The sequence below is a fragment of the Hyperolius riggenbachi genome, chromosome 4 (genome assembly GCF_040937935.1).
Source record: "Hyperolius riggenbachi isolate aHypRig1 chromosome 4, aHypRig1.pri, whole genome shotgun sequence".
In the NCBI taxonomy this organism is placed as follows: Eukaryota; Metazoa; Chordata; class Amphibia; order Anura; family Hyperoliidae; genus Hyperolius; species Hyperolius riggenbachi.
Window position 1 is genome coordinate 328640078 of NC_090649.1, and position 16846 is coordinate 328656923.

General features: G+C 45.7%; 1 protein-coding gene across 2 annotated transcripts in view; it reads right to left on the minus strand.

The window, feature by feature from the left end:
• LYST (lysosomal trafficking regulator) overlaps positions 1-16846 on the minus strand; it is a 287630-nt gene that overhangs the window by 207769 nt on the left and 63015 nt on the right. The window lies entirely within an intron of this gene.

Consider the following 16846-nt stretch of genomic DNA (forward strand, 5'->3'; position numbering starts at 1 on the left):
CGCACATGTAATGCAAGTGAATGGACCTGTTTCCACTGTAGCGTTTGCGTGGTGCGTTTTTATGAGCGGTGAAAAAACGCACAAAAGAGCCAACGAATTCGCCTGCTAGTGGAATGCATGCGAATCGCCGCTAATGTATTTAATAGGGAAATCGCATGCGTTTTTTTACGCGTTATTTTACGCGATTACGCATGCGATTCCGCATAGGAACCAATGTAAATTAACAAAGGCAGTGACATGGTTAAAAACGCACATAGCCTAACCTATGCGAAATCGCATGCGTAATCGCGTAAAATAACGCGTAAAAAAACGCACCTGCATGCGATTTCTTCTGCGGTGGAATCCAGGCGATTCCGCACCGCTACTGTGGAAACGAGCCCTAAAAGAGCTATACACTTTGCATCAGTAACTGACAAAACACTGCATAAGATACTGATAGCATATAAATACAAAGAAATCTAATAAACACCCTTGTATTAGAAAAAGAATTCCTCAGAGTTCAAATGATAAATAAATAACTTAATTAAAAAAGAAAACTGGAAAAACCTCAACTAAGTACTCAAAATAGTTCAAACATGCACATTTATCAATAAAAATAAAAATCACAGCACATACAAGTGCAAAGATACAACTCACTAAAATGTCCCAAAAGATCCTAAAAAATAAAAAAATTCAAAATATCCCAGGAGCGTAGAAAGAAGTCTCTCACCGCGATCACCCTTTGCACGCGTTCTCATCGCCACCAGTTAGTACACTGATCAGTGAATGGGAACACATTTCCCATTCACCGATCAAAGTCCCTGTGATCAATGATCACCAACATCAATGGGATGCCAGAGGTCATTGAGAAATGAAAGTGAAAACACACTCTATACTTCCTGTATACTGTATATTCACAGTACACAGTTATCTAGTGGACAAAAACTAAAATTACACCTACATATTTAATATTAAATGACAACCAACATGACGTGTGACATGATGAGATAGGCATGCGTATGTACAGTGCCAAGCACACAAATAACTAGGCTGTGCTCCTTTTTTTCATTTCTCTGCCTGAAAGAGTTAAACATCAGGTATGCAAATGACAGTTTCTGTCTGGGTCCGGACCAGGTCAGACTGAGTCAGACTATAGCATAACCCCCACTGATAAGCAAGTACAGCCATTAAACATTTTCCTGTCAGTAAATGGATTCTGAGAGCAGGAAAGGGCCAATAATTCTTAGATTTGAGCTCTGGCATACTTAAATGAAGGTGTCATTGAGCAGAGACAATATAACATTAAATACTTAAAAACTAGATTCAAATATAAAATAAAACCATGTGATATCTAAAAGAGTAATTTTTAGGAGAAAGAGGACAAATACAATTGTTTTTCCCATCAGATTGTTTTCACCTCGAATGTCCTTTAAATAAAAATACATAAAATCCCCCATTCGTTAACCTCTTACGTCCCCTCCCATAGTTATCAAAAGAAAAAAAAACACTTGTATAAAAAAGTGACATGTAAAATAAAAATATATAGTTACTTTAGGGACTCCAACTTTTTTTTTTACTATGCATGTCATGAACGTATATTACTGATATTTTTTGCAAATAAGGGCTTGTAAATTAGTTACGGACACAAAACTGGGGGGGAATTATTTCCAAATACTGTTGCAGAGCGGATCGTTTAGAAACAGCCTTATCAGTCCGCCGACAGCGTGTACACGCGCGCTACTGTCGGCTATGAGACCGCCCATCGGTAGGGTCCAGAGGACCAGTCGTTGCCTTTTGTAGTGCGTGTACGCACCTTGAGTAAATCAACCCTCATATACCATGGCAAAGTTTGTGAGATTAGCTACCCCCTTACAGCTATGTTAACAATAATACACTATTTATTACAGACAAAACCTTCCTATCTTATCTGTGAAAATCAAAAAACTATGTACACACACACTAGATTAAATTCAGCTGGGGAGACTGATAAAGACCACCTCGGAGGCATGTCAGATCTTTTGCAGCCTCCAAAGCCCGAGTGACCCCAAGTGCATTGTTCTCCTCACCCAGCCTGCAGGAAGATGCTCTGCGAAGCGCAACTAATCTTCCCTCTGCCTCCTCCATAGATGCTGCTTGCTTTTTCGGCAGTTGGAAACAGCTGTAAACAGCTTTTATTTCCCACAGTGCAACAACGCTCCCAGTGTGATGTCAGAACCATGGTCCTGACATCACACTGTGGGAGGGGTTTCACCACAATATCAGCCTTACAGAGCCCCCTGATGATCAGTTTGTGAAAAGGAAAAGATTTCTACTGGGAAAGGGGGTATCCGCTACTGATTGGGATACATTTCAATTCTTGGTTACGGTTTCTCAGTAAGGTTACATGGTTATTTGGGTTGGGGAAAAAAAAAAAAAAAAAAGACGTATGTCCATCACGCTCAACCAGAAAATGAAGCACACTAGCATGCACCCTCACATTTCCCTGTTGATCCAGAGAAGGGCGAAAAACCCTTACAAGGCATGGTCCAATTAGCACCAAAATGGAAAAAAAAAATCCTTTGACTCCAGATGGCAATAAAATCCCTGCATCAACACGATTATTTAATTACACAGTAATTATAACCATGAATGTCTTTCAATGCAAGGAAAGCATTTAAGCCCCCCTTAAATGCAGATATAGAATTTGCCATAACTACTTCCTGTGGCAGTACATTTCACATTTTAATCACGCTTACTGTAAAGAACCCTTTCCTAAATAAATGGCTAAAACTTTTTTCTCCATGTGCAGTTCATATCCCCAAGTTCTTTACAAAAGCCTAGGGACAAAAAGGTCATCCATCAAGCTTTTATATTGCCCTCTGATGTATTTATACATGTTAATTAGATCCCCTCTAAGGTGTCTTTTCTCTAGACCAGTGCTGTCCAACTTCGCGGGCATGGAGGGCCTTTTTTTTTTCAGACCACATGGTGGAGGGCCGGCAGACCGATACAATCTAACCCCCCCCCCCCTCAGATTGGCTGCAGATTTACCCACAAAATACACTCAGATTGGCTGCAGATTTACCCACAAAATACAGATTGGCTGCAGATTTACCCACAAAATACATTCAGATTGGCTGCAGATTTACCCACAAAATACATTCAGATTGGCTGCAGATTTACCCACAAAATACATTCAGATTGGCTGCAGATTTACCCACAAAATACATTCAGATTGGCTGCAGATTTACCCACAAAATACACAGATTGGCTACAGATTTACCCACAAAATACACTCAGATTGGCTGCAGATTTACCCACAAAATACGTTCAGATTGGCTGCCGATTTACCCACAAAATACACTCAGATTGGCTGCAGATTTACCCACAAAATACATTCAGATTGGTGGCAGATTTACCCACAAAATACACTCAGATTGGCTGCCGATTTACCCACAAAATACATTCAGATTGGCTGCAGATTTACCCACAAAATACACAGATTGGCTACAGATTTACCCACAAAATACATTCAGATTGGCTGCAGATTTACCCACAAAATACATTCAGATTGGCTGCAGATTTACCCACAAAATACACTCAGCTTGGCTGCAGATTTACCCACAAAATACATTGAGATTGGTGGCAGATTTACCCACAAAATACACTCAGATTGGCTGCAGATGTACCCACAAAATACACTCAGATTGGCTGCAGATTTACCGACAACATACACAAAGATTGGCTGCAGATTTACCCACAAAATACACAAAGATTGGCTGCAGATTTACCCACAAAAAATGTTCAGATTGGCTGCAGATTTATCCACAAAATACACAAAGATTGGCTGCAGATTTACCCACAAAATACACAAAGATTGGCTGCAGATTTACCCACAAAATATGTTCAGATTGGCTGCAGATGTGCCCACAAAATGCAGTCAGATTGGCCGCAGTTGTGAGTATTAGTATAGATACAAGCGGCTGGGCACATCCAGTAGAAAACAACCTTTATTTGTATCCAGTTAAAATGTGTACATCCACAGCAGCAATGCAGCAGGAGAGAGAGGGGTTAGCATGAAAAGAGGTCGACAGCTGTTTCGCACCCTGCAAATGGGCGCTTCGTCAGGACAACAAGAGCCCCCCAACATCCCCCCTTAAGTACAGTACTTACGGAAATTGCAGGTCAGATGAGGAGGAGGACGCCATGCAGGGCGCACCTATGGCGGCCGCAATCAGCGCTTCCTGGACGCCCAATGCGTTCCACCAAACGGAAGCGCGGACCGGAAGTAGTCATCCAACTCCCTGGGCCAATAAGGAGTAAGCGCGAGTGATGCTCCACTCGCGCATATGGCTAGAACTGGCCAATAGTAGGGAACCGCCCCCAAGTAATGCCATTGGCTACACCAGTACATGCCCCTCACCTACAAACCAATTGCAAGGGGCACGGACTACAGCAGCAATCCGCCCCCCCGCAACTAGGAAGTAGCAAACAAGCGTACTTAGCAACAATGTAGGGAATTACCTATTGACAGCAAAGCTGTCTCTACATGTCAAAAATGTGTTTATTTCATAAAGCCAAGGCATAAAGCAGGTGAAACCACCCCCACAACATAATATATGAGGCTAGATATCCCACTGACAGTAAGGACTGTCAATAAATGGCAACAACTAGGTGGACACTACCTGACACTTCATGGTTGATCCCCAAGGGGACGGTGCTGCTGCGTCTGGCCTCCTCCTCCTATGGTTCTGCATAAAGGTAAAGATAAAGGGGAAAGGATGAAAAAAAGAGTTAGACGATAAAATCTTCACATTATACAAAACCTGTATAGAAAGATTAATTAAAATTGACTATAAACAACCCTAATGTTTACAAGAACACTGCTAAATCATTTCGTTCATTAAGTCCCAAAGGCGGTAGGTCCTTTGGGACATAATGAACGAAATGATTTAGCAGTGTTCTTGTAAACATTAGGGTTGTTTGTAGTCAATTTCAATTAATCTTTCTATACAGGTTTTGTATAATGTGAAGATTTTATCGTCTAACGCTTTTTTCATCATTTCCCCTTTATCTTTACCTTTATGCAGAACCATAGGAGGAGGAGGCCAGACGCAGCAGCACCGTCCCCTTGGGGATCAACCATGAAGTGTCAGGTAGTGTCCACCTAGTTGTTGCCATTTATTGACAGTCCTTACTGTCAGTGGGATATCTAGCCTCATATATTATGTTGTGGGGGTGGTTTCACCTGCTTTATGCCTTGGCTTTATGAAATAAACACATTTTTGACATGTAGAGACAGCTTTGCTGTCAATAGGTAATTCCCTACATTGTTGCTAAGTACGCTTGTTTGCTACTTCCTAGTTGCGGGGGGGGGGGGGGGTGGATTGCTGCTGTAGTCCGTGCCCCTTGCAATTGGTTTGTAGGTGAGGGGCATGTACTGGTGTAGCCAATGGCATTACTTGGGGGCGGTTTGGCCAGTTCTAGCCATATGCGCGAGTGGAGCATCACTCGCGCTTACTCCTCATTGGCCCAGGGAGTTGGATGACTACTTCCGGTCCGCGCTTCCGTTTGGTGGAACGCATTGGGCGTCCAGGAAGCGCTGATTGCGGCCGCCATAGGTGTGCCCTGCATGGCGTCCTCCTCATCTGACCTGCAATTTCCGTAAGTACTGTACTTAAGGGGGGATGTTGGGGGGCTCTTGTTGTCCTGACGAAGCGCCCATTTGCAGGGTGCGAAACAGCTGTCGACCTCTTTTCATGCTAACCCCTCTCTCTCCTGCTGCATTGCTGCTGTGGATGTACACATTTTAACTGGATACAAATAAAGGTTGTTTTCTACTGGATGTGCCCAGCCGCTTGTATCTATACAAATACTGGCTTGGTGGAACTGTTTTGTTGGGCTCTGAGCACTCCGGAGTAACCCACTACAGGGACCTTGTGCACTTCCTTTTTTGCTACACAGATTGGCCGCAGTTGTGCCTACAAAATGCATTCAGATTGCCCGCAAATGTGCCCACAAAATGCAGTCAGTGGCCGCAGATTTGCCCACAAAATGCAGTCAGATTGGCCGCAGATGTGCCTACAAAATGCATTCAGATTGCCCGCAAATGTGCCCACAAAATGCACTCAGATTGCCAGCAAATGTGCCCACAAAATGCAGTCAGTGGCCGCAGATTTGCCCACAAAATGCAGTCAGATTGGCCGCAGATGTGCCCACAAAATGCAGTCAGATTGGCCGCAGTTGTGCCCACAAAATGCAGTCAGATTGGACGCAGTTGTGCCCACAAAATGCATTCAGATTGCCCGCAGATGTGCCCACAAAATGCACTCAATTGCCCGCAGATGTGCCCACAAAATGCACTCAATTGCCCGCAGATGTGCCCACAAAATGCACTCAATTGCCCGCAGATGTGCCCACAAAATGCACTCAATTGCCCGCAGATGTGCCCACAAAATGCACTCAGATTGCCCGCAGATGTGGGCACAAAATGCACTCAGATTGCCCAGAACGCCCCCCCTCGTTGTCCCCCGTGCTGCCGCCTGTAACTCACCTCAGATCAGCAGCGGCGGGCAGGAGATCGGACTTGGAGCCAGTCAGACCGGCGCATAGCAGCCGCGCGGTGAATTTGAATGGAGGACGTGACATCATCGGTCACGTCCAGCACGTAAAGTCCCCCGTGCGGCTGTCATGCGCTGGTGTGACTGGTTCCTATATTCTTCTGCTGCCGCCGCCGCAGCCGATCTGAGGTGTATTAGAGGCGGCAGCACGGGGGACAAAGAGGGCGAAGCCTGTAAATATAGTCTGCGCAGCATAGGGGAAAGGGTTTTTATTTTAAAAAAATAAATAAAATAAAAATAAATAAATGTTGCGCTACATGGAGCAGGCGGCAGGGGGGCCGCAGCAGGAAGCTTGGCGGGCCGGATGCCGCCCGCGGGCCGCCAGTTGGACAGCACTGCTCTAGACTAAATAAACCCAGTTTATCTAACCTTTCTTGATAAGTGAGACCTTCCATCCCACGTATCAATTTTGTTGCTCATCTCTGCACCTGCTCTAAAACTGCAATATCTTTTTTGTAATGTGGTGCCCAGAACTAAATTCCATATTCCAGATGTGGCCTTACTAGAGAGTTAAACAGGGGCAATATTATGCTAGCATCTCAAGTTTTTATTTCCCTTTTAATGCATCTTAACATTTTATTTGCCTTAGCTGCAGCGGCTTGGCATTAAATAGGATTATTTAACTTGATGTGAATGAGTACTCCCAAGTCCTTCTCCAAGTTTGACGTCCTCATCTGTATCCCATTTATTTTGTATGGTGCTAGACTGTTAGTACGACCAAAATTCATGACTTTACATTTTTCAACATTGAATATCATCTGTCATTTCTGTGCCCATATAGCCATCCTGTCCAGATCCTTTTGCAATATGTCAATGTCTTCCTGAGAGTTGACGATTCTGCACAATTGTGTATCATCTGCAAAAATAGCAACATTGCTTTCTACTTCATCTACTAGGTCATTAATAAATAAGTTGAAGAACACTGGACCCAATACCGACCCCTGTGGGATCCAACAGCTAACAGTCACCCATTTTGAATATGATCAATTAACCTCTTAAGCGGTATGCCCGACACTGTCGGGCATACCGCTTGCTGGCCCCAGGAATCCCCCAGTACAAATTTAACAGTTTACGTTTTTAAACTAAGCTAGCTAGTACAGGTGGCTGCTGATCCCCCCGCTAATACATTACCCAGCCTGGATCCAGCGATCGCGCAGCCTCCCCGCACAGTTCCAGTCTCTCTATGGGGAGGATTGGGTTTGCGCATGACGTCGGTGACGTCATGGGCGATGCTTCCCATAGTGAAGACCGGAGCTGTGTGGGGAGGCTGTGCCGATCGCTGGATCCAGGCTGGGTAATGTATTATCCGGGGGATCAGCAGAGATCAGGGCGTGCCAACCACCGGTACTAGCTAGGCTAACCTAGTGCTAGTTAAAGCTTTTACAGGCATGCGATCTGTTAAATTTATACTAGGGGACTCCAGGCTGCAAAACCTACTGAGCGGCATAATGTTTAGGAGGTTAACCTCAACTCTTTGCTTTCTGTCCATTTGCCAGTTCCCGATCCATGCACTACAAAAATTACTATAGGAGGCGTCTGCATACAAATATCAAATAGTTTATTTAGAAAACCCCACCACATGGAAAAACCCTCCCCCCCCCCCCCCCCCCCCCAAAAAAAAACAGATTACACGGCCGTGTAACTATGCCTAGTCAGCTGACATCACACGCATCCACCCACAATTGCACTCTTGCTCAATAGTCAGAAAAAACTGCTGATTCTATTCAATGTGGAGTATTGGTGGATACACCACCGTATATGTTCCAATAAACTTCTCAATATAACATCCAAAGCTATAAAAAGTGCCAGAGAGAAAGTCTCAGTATACTGTGTGTATTCACACTGCAGCTTGATTGCACAGTGGCTTGAATACTATGCATCCAGATATGACTATAGAAAGTCTTCTAATGTAGAGATGGCTCGAACTTCCGATTTTCGGTTTGCGAACCTCCGCAAAAAGTTCGGTTTGCGTGAACTTCAATGGGGAAGCGAACTTCGAATTTAGAAACATTTATGCTGGAAAAGATGTTTCAAGGGGTCTAACATCTGAGTTTTTGCATGGCGGTGTGGGATACACGCCAAAAGTCCCGGGGCAAAATCTGGATTTGACGCAAAGCAGCATTTTAAGGGCAGAAATCAGATTGCATGCTAAATTGGAGGCCTAAAGTGCTTTAAAACATCTTGCATGTGTATACATCAATCAGGAAGTGTAATTAGAGTACTGCTTCACACTGACACACCAAACTCACTGTGTAATGCACCGCAAACAGCTGTTTGTGTAGTGATGGCCATGACTGTCCAGCTGATCGAATTTGGTCTGTCCACAATGAAGCAACGACCTTATTATATTGGGTGTGCCACTCCCCGAGACACTCATATAGCTGTCGGTCATTGCTTCATTGTGATACGCAAGCCCCTTCACGGCGGCAAGGTAACAATCACGAAGGGGAATTGACACATGTACATGCCTTTTCGTTTTGTTGTTGCAGCTTCACTGCAGCCAGAAAAATTAGGCAGGCATGTACACGCACCAGAAAAATTAGTATAGCGGCCTCTGCTAGCAGCGGCCTTAAATATTCAGGAATCCGCTTGGAGTCCTGGTGGACCCTGTTGGTGGTGGCGGAGAAGGCAGTCAAGCGGCCTAAAGGCAGAGATGCTGTGTTGGGACCGACTTAGTCTTCGGGCGGGCAGTAGCCCTCCGGGATCCATGCCTCATTAATTTTGATGAAAGGTGAGGTACTGAACACTTTTGTGACTTAGGCGACTTCTCTTCTCAGTGACAATGCCTCCAGCTGCGCTGAAGGTCCTTCCTGACAGGACGCTTGAGGCAGGGCAAGACAGAAGTTGGATGGCAAATTGTGACAACTCTGGCCACAGGTCAAGCCTGTGCACCCAGTAGTCCAAGGGTTCATCGCTGCTCACAGTATCTACATCCACACTTAAGGTCAGGTAGTCGGCTACCTGCCGGTCCAAGCATTGGTTGAGTGTGGATCCGGAAGGGCAAAGGCGAGGCATTGGACTAAAGAATGTCCGCATGTCCAACATTACCATGAGATCGCTGGATCCTTAACATGGCAGAAGGATTACTGGCAGTGGTACCGTTATTCCGTTATGCTGTGACATCACCCATAAACGCACTGTAAAGCATAGTTGCCAGCTTGTTCTGCAAGTGCTACATCCTTTCTGCCTTCTGATGATTTAGAAACATCTCCGCCACTTTGTGCCTATACCGAGGGTCTAGTAGCGTGTCCACCCAGTACAGCTCATTCCCCTTGAGTTTTTTATACGAGGGTCCCTCAACAGGCTGGACAGCATGAAAGACGCCATCTGCACAAAGTTCAATGCAGACATACTATCCATCTCCTTATGCTCTACCTCAGTGATGTCAGCTAAATTCTCCTCTTCCCCCCCAGCCACGAACAATACCACGGGAAAGTTGAGCAGCACAAGCCCCTTGCGACACCTGCTGCGGTTGTTCTTCCGCCTCCTCCTCCAAAACCACATCTTCCTCATCATCTGACTCCTCTTCCCCACACGACTCTTCCTCCTCCTCCTCCCCCCTCTGTGCTGCCGCAGGTGTTAAGGAAACATCTGGTTCTGATGAGAATTGATCCCACAACTCTTCCTCCTGTTCACGCTCCTTTACAGCTTGATACACCACTCTACGCACGGCACGTTCCAGGAAGAAAGCACATGGGATCAATTTGGTGATGGCGCCTTCACTGTGACTCACCAGGTTTGTCACCACCTCAAACGGCCGCATGAGCCTGCAGGCATTTCGCATGAGTGTCCAGTACTTCGGCCAGAACATCCCCATCTCCCCAGACTGTAGCTGTAGAGATACTGTTTGACGGCTTTCGCCTGTTGTAGCAGGCGGTCGAACATCAGGAGGGTGGAATTCCAGCGAGTCGGGCTATCGCAAATCAAACGTCTCACCAGCAAGTTGTTTCTCCGCTGAATATCCGCAAAGCGTGCCATGGCCATGTAAGACCACCTGAAATGCCCACACACCTCCCTGGACTGCTTTAGGACGTCCTGTAAGCCTGGGTACTTACACACAAATCTCTGAATTATGACATTCAGCACATGTGCCATGCAGGGTACATGTGTCAACTTTCCCAAATTCAAAGCCGAACTGAGATTGCTGCCGTTGTCACACCACATTGCCGATCTTCAGTTGGTGCGGGGCCAGCCACTGATCCACCTGTTTTTTTAAAAGCAGCCAGGAGAGCTGCTCCAGTGTGACTCTCCGCTTTGAGGCAAGACATGTCTAAGATGGCGTGACACCGTCGTACCTGGCATGCAGCATAGGCCCTGGGGAGCTGGGGCTGTGTAGCTGGAGAGGAGATTGCAGCACCAGTAGAGTTGAACTGCCACTCAGCCAAGGAGAAGAGGTGGCAGCAGGCCTGCCTGCAAGCCGTGGAGGTGTCACTAGGTCCGCTGCACAGCCACTTACTCCCCGCTTGCCAGCAGTCACCAGGTTGACCCAATGGGCTGTCTAAGTAATGTACCTGCCCTGACCGTGCTTGGCAGACCAGGCATCCATGGTCAGACGGACCCTTGACCCAACCATGTGTGCCAGAGATGACACCACTTGCCTCATCTTCATGATACAGTTTGGATATCACCTTTTTGGAGAAATAATTGCGGCCTGGTATCTTCCACTGCAGTGTCCCAATGGCCACAAATCCACCAGCTGGTATGGTAACAGCTGGCGAGCTAACAGTTCCGCCAAGCCAGCCAGGCAAGGGGGTGACTGGCAGACATTGGCTTCTTCCGCTCAAAGATTGCCCCCACGGACACTTGGCTGCTGCTGTGGGCAGAGGAGCAGAAACCGCTCAAGGTGAGAGGCGGAGTGGAGGAGGGTGGCTGTGATTGTGAAGGTGCAAGGGAGAAAGCGGCTGAAGATGATGCACCTGAAGGAGGAAGAGGAGAAGGAAGGTGGCTTTTCTTTTGTGTGCTGCTTTTCCGCTGGTGCTCTTCCCATTGCAGTTTGTGCCTTTTTTCCATGTGCCTTCGTAAGCCAGATGTCCCTACGCGGCTGTTGGCCTTTCCACGGCAGCAGAGAGAACAGATGGCATTGCTCTGATCTAAGGCAGACACACAAAAAAATTTCCAAACCGCTGAGCCCCCCTGGGGTGTGGGCACTATGGTGGCCTCAGCAGCTGATGTTGAAGGGCATGTTGGCTGGCTGTCCATAGGTGGCAATACATTGCACCGGACACTGCCACCAGTTGTTTCTGAAGACTAGCTCCCCCTGCTTCTTTCAGCAACTCGTCTCCTCCTACTCCTCTCTGACTCCCCCTCTGAACTGTCCTTTTGGTCATCTTGTCTCTTAGGAACCCACATGGCATCCGTATCATCATAATCATCCTCCCCAGCTTTGCATGCCTTAGACACCTCATAAACTGCACCAACAGCAGGTACTTCATCATCCTCCTCCTCACACGTTATGTCCATAGTGTCACCTAACTCAGACATATGGACGTAACGTGTGAGTAACAATAATGGCTGTGAATCAGTTAATTCCCCGCCAAATAATTCCTGCAAAGTGTCAAATGCAGCGGATGTGGTGCTTGTAGTAGCGCTGGTGGCTGTGGAAGATGAGGTGTTCTGTGTTAAATAGTCAACCACGTCCTGACAATCTTGGGAGTTGATGGGATGTCCCTTCTTCTGACCACTGTACTTAGGGCAAGGGCTGCACAAAATCACGTCAGCATGAACAGACCTGCTGGGTGGCCTGCCTCTGGGTCTGCCCTTGCCTCTGCCTTTCTTGTCTATAATTGGGGGGGGGTGAAGTGAAAGGTATGCACTGACTTCACTAATACAATGTGCAGTTACACAGGTGCAGTGAAAGCTATGCAGTGACTGGTTTAACAATACAATGTGGAGCTGTCACACAGGTGCAGTTAACAGGTATGCACGGAGTGGTATATTACACAGCATGCGGTCACACAGGTACTGTGAACAATTATGCCATGACTGGTATTACAAATTTGCAGCTGTCACACACACAGGTACCGTGAACAGGTGCAGTGACACTGCGTGCGCACACGTAGGTAGGTGGGCGCACTGAACAACAGGTAGGTGATGGGTATTACAAATGTGCAGCTGTCACACACACAGGTACCATGAACAGGTACAGTGACTGGTGGTACTAACCATTTCAGCCTGCGGGTACTTTTCACCTTATGGACGAGAGGAATTTTCACCTATCAGCACTCCTCCCATTCATTCCCCAATAACTATCACTACTTATCACAACGAAATAATCCACACATTTTATTTGCCCATTTGTCCCGGTTATTGCAATGTTAACATTATTTCCCTAGTACTATGTATGGTAACAATATTTTATTTGGAAATAAAGGTAAATTTTTTCAGTTTTACATCCATCACTCATTTTAAGCCCATGATTTAATAATTATATGCCCTCTTGACATAGATATTTTTTTTCCCTTAAAGTCAGTAGATGTGTTTTACTATTTGGCCTCAAGATGTCCCCGCTGAGCAAAAAACCTGTCCTTTGTACGCTAATAGGATACAATGTATCATTGCATTGCAACTAGGGGAAGTGACGCAGGCTTCCATCGGAAGCCTCCGATCACAGTGGCGGCAGGGAGTTCATGAATGGAAACATTGTTTCCATTCATAAATGTAATGATCGGGCGGCGGAAATCAGCGGACATGCTCGGATTGGCACAGGGGACTTTTGTCCCCTGCAGCCAATCCCCCCTGCTAGCAGCAGTAGCGCGATTGCGGGAATTGGCCCGCATGATCGCCTGCAGACCCCCCCAAACTGCAGGGACGTGTCTAGTGCGTCCCTGCGGCTCTATCTGCTGCCGCTGCGGACGTGAAACTCACGTCCGCGTGGCTGAAATGGTAAAATATCACACTGCGTGCGCTCACATAGGTAGGTGGGTGCACTGAACAAAAGGTAGGTATATGCAGTGATGGGTATTACAAATGTGCAGCTGTCACACACACAGGTACCGTAAACAGGTACAGTGACTGGTGGTATGAAATATTACACTGTGTGCGCTCACGTCGGTAGGTGGGTGCACTGAACAACAGGTAGGTATATGCAGTGATGGGTATTACAAATGTGCAGCTGTCACACACACAGGTACCGTAAACAGGTACAGTGACTGGTGGTATGAAATATTACACTGTGTGCGCTCACGTTGGTAGGTGGGTGCACTGAACAACAGGTAGGTATATGCAGTGAAGGGTATTACAAATGTGCAGCTGTCACACACACAAACACACAGGTACCGTGAACAGGTGCAGTGACACTGCGTGCGGTCACGTAGGTAGGTGGGTGGGTGTACTGAACAGGTAGGTATATGCAGTGATGGGTATTACAAATGTGCAGCTGTCACACACACAGGTAGTCACTGAATGTGCTGGGCCCGGCAGTGGCACAGTAGGAATTGCCAAGGGGCCAAGGTCCAGCAGCTAAGACTGACTGACAGGGCTGTATATGCAACACAAGTGTCTGTGGGAAACACACAAAAAAAAATAGATCACAAGAACAACATTAGCTCTCAAAAGAGCTGTTGGGGATGAGGAGTGCTTTTTAGCAATAAGTATCAGCAAGAACGAGCAACCTAACAAGCCTAACGCAGCTTTCCCTAATATCTCTGCAGCACCTCTCCCGTCTCTAATTACTGCAGCCACACGAGTGAGTGAAATGGCTGACGCTGCCTGCTTTTTATAAGGGGGGTGGGGCTCCAGGAAAGAGTGTAGCCTGATTGGCTACCCTGTGCTGTTGACTGTGATGTAGAGGGTCAAAGTTGACCCTAATGATGTAGTATAGGGGGCAGTTCGTTCCGCCATAAAGTTCGTGGTTCACCGCGAACCACCAAAGTTTGCGCGAATAAGTTTGCGGTCGAACCATTCGGGCCATTTCTATTCTAATGCCTGGTGTGGGCTTAACACTGCTATAGCCACCAAAGTTATGCACAATCCATGCACACAGACTCTTCACCAGTCCTTGCATCCTCAACTTTTGCGGGTGTGTGTTAGGTTAGTCGTGCACAAGGGTGGGTTAAGGTTAGACACCACCAGGGGAGGGTTCTATGTGAGAAAAGGGAGAGATTAGGTCATAGAAAATTATCAGTAAATATTACCAATATTTTACTATTTGAATGTAGTAGAATATGAGTAAATTTACAGATATTCTATTACCACTATCCTGCACCCTTTTAAAAATGTGCCTTTTTCAAATGTATGCACCAGTAGGGCTTGAATCACACACCTGAAACAAGCATGTGACTAGTGCAGTCAGACTAACTGCATGCTTGTTTTTTTGGTCTATGGCTAAAAAGTATTAGAGGTAGAGTAACAGTAGGACAGCCAGGCAATCTGCATGGTTTAAAAGGAAATAAATGCAGCCTCCATATCCCTCTCACTTTAGGTGACCACTACTAGGAGAGCATGGTAGTGTAGTGGTTATCACTCTTGCAGCGCTGGGTCACTGGTTTGAATCCCAGCCAGGGCACTATCTGTACTATGTTTTTATGTTCTCTCCAGTGTCTGTGTGGGGTTCCTCCGGGCATCCCAATTTCCTCCCACATCCCAAAAACATACAGATAAGTTCATTGGCTTCCCCCTAAATTGGCCATAGATACATGGCTTCCCCCTAAATTGGCCATTGATACATGAACTACACAATACATACAGTGGGATGCGAAAGTGTGGACAACCTTGTTAATCGTCATGATTTTCCTGTGTAAATCGTTGGTTGTTATGATAAAAAATGTCAGTTAACTATATCATATAGGAGACACACATAGTGATATTTGAGAAGTGAAATGAAGTTTATTGGATTTATAGAAAGTGTGCAATAATTGTTTAAACAAAATTAGGCAGGTGCATAAATTTGGGCACCACAAAAAAGAAATGAAATCAATATTTAGTAGATCCTCCTTTTGCAGAAATTACGGCCTCTAAACGCTTCCTGTAGGTTCCAATGAGAGTCTGGATTCTGGTTGAAGGTATATTGGACCATTCCTCTTTACAAAACATCTCTAGGTCATTCAGGTTTGCTGGTGTCCAAACATGGACAGCTCTCTAACTCACACCACAGATTCTCAACTATATTCAGGTCAGGGGACTGAGATGGCCATTCCAGAACGTTGTACTTGTTCCTCTGCATGAATACCTTAGTAGATTTTGAGCAGTGTTTAGGGTCGTTGTCTTGTTGAAAAATCCAGCCTCGGTGCAGCTTCAGCTTTGTCACTAAATCCTGGACATTGGTCTCCAGAATCTGCTGATACTGAGTGGAATCCATGCGTCCCTCAACTTTGACAAGATTCCCTGTTCCTGCACTGGCCACACAGCTTTATGGAACCACCACCATATTTTACTGTAGGTAGCAGGTGTTTTTCTTGGAATGCTGTGTCGGTTTTTCTCCATGCATAACGCCCCTTGTTATGCCCAAATAACTCAATTTTAGTTTCAGCAGTCTACAGCACCTTATTCCAAAATGAAGCGGGCTTGTCCAAATGTGCTTTAGTATACCTCAAGCGGCTCTGTTTGTGCTGTGGGTGGAGAAAAGGCTTCCTCTGCATTACTCTCACATACAGCATCTCCTTGTGTAAAGTGCGCCGAATGGTTGAACGATGCACAGTGACTCCATCTGCAGCAAGATGATGTTGTAGGTCTTTGGTGCTGGTTTGTGGGTTGACTAACCATGCATCGCTTCTGTTTATTCGAGATTTTTCTTGGTCTGCCACTTCGAACCTTAACTTGAATTGAGCCTGCGGTCTTCAAATTTCTCAATATGTTCGTAACTGTGGAAACAGACAGCTGAAATCTCTGAGACCGCTTTCTATATCCTTCCCCTAAACCGTGATGGTGAAAAATCTTTGTCTTCAGGTAATTTGAGAGTTGTCTTGAGCCCCCCCATGTTGCTACTCTTTAGAGAACATTAAAAGAGAGGAACTTACAAACTGACCCCCTTAAATATGCTTTCTCATAATTGTATTCACCTGTGTATGTAGGTCCGAGGTCACTGAGCTTACCAAGCCAATTTGAGTCCCAATTAGTTCTAAATGTTTTGGAATCAATAAAATGACAACAGTGCCCAAGTTTATGCATCTTTTATTTAAACAATTATTGTGCACTTTATGTAAATCCAATAAACTTCATTTCACTTCTCAAATATCACTGTGTAGGTCTCCTATATAATATATTTAACAACCATCGATTTATACAGGAAATTAATTCATTCATTCAATTAACAAGGTTGCCCAAACTTTCGC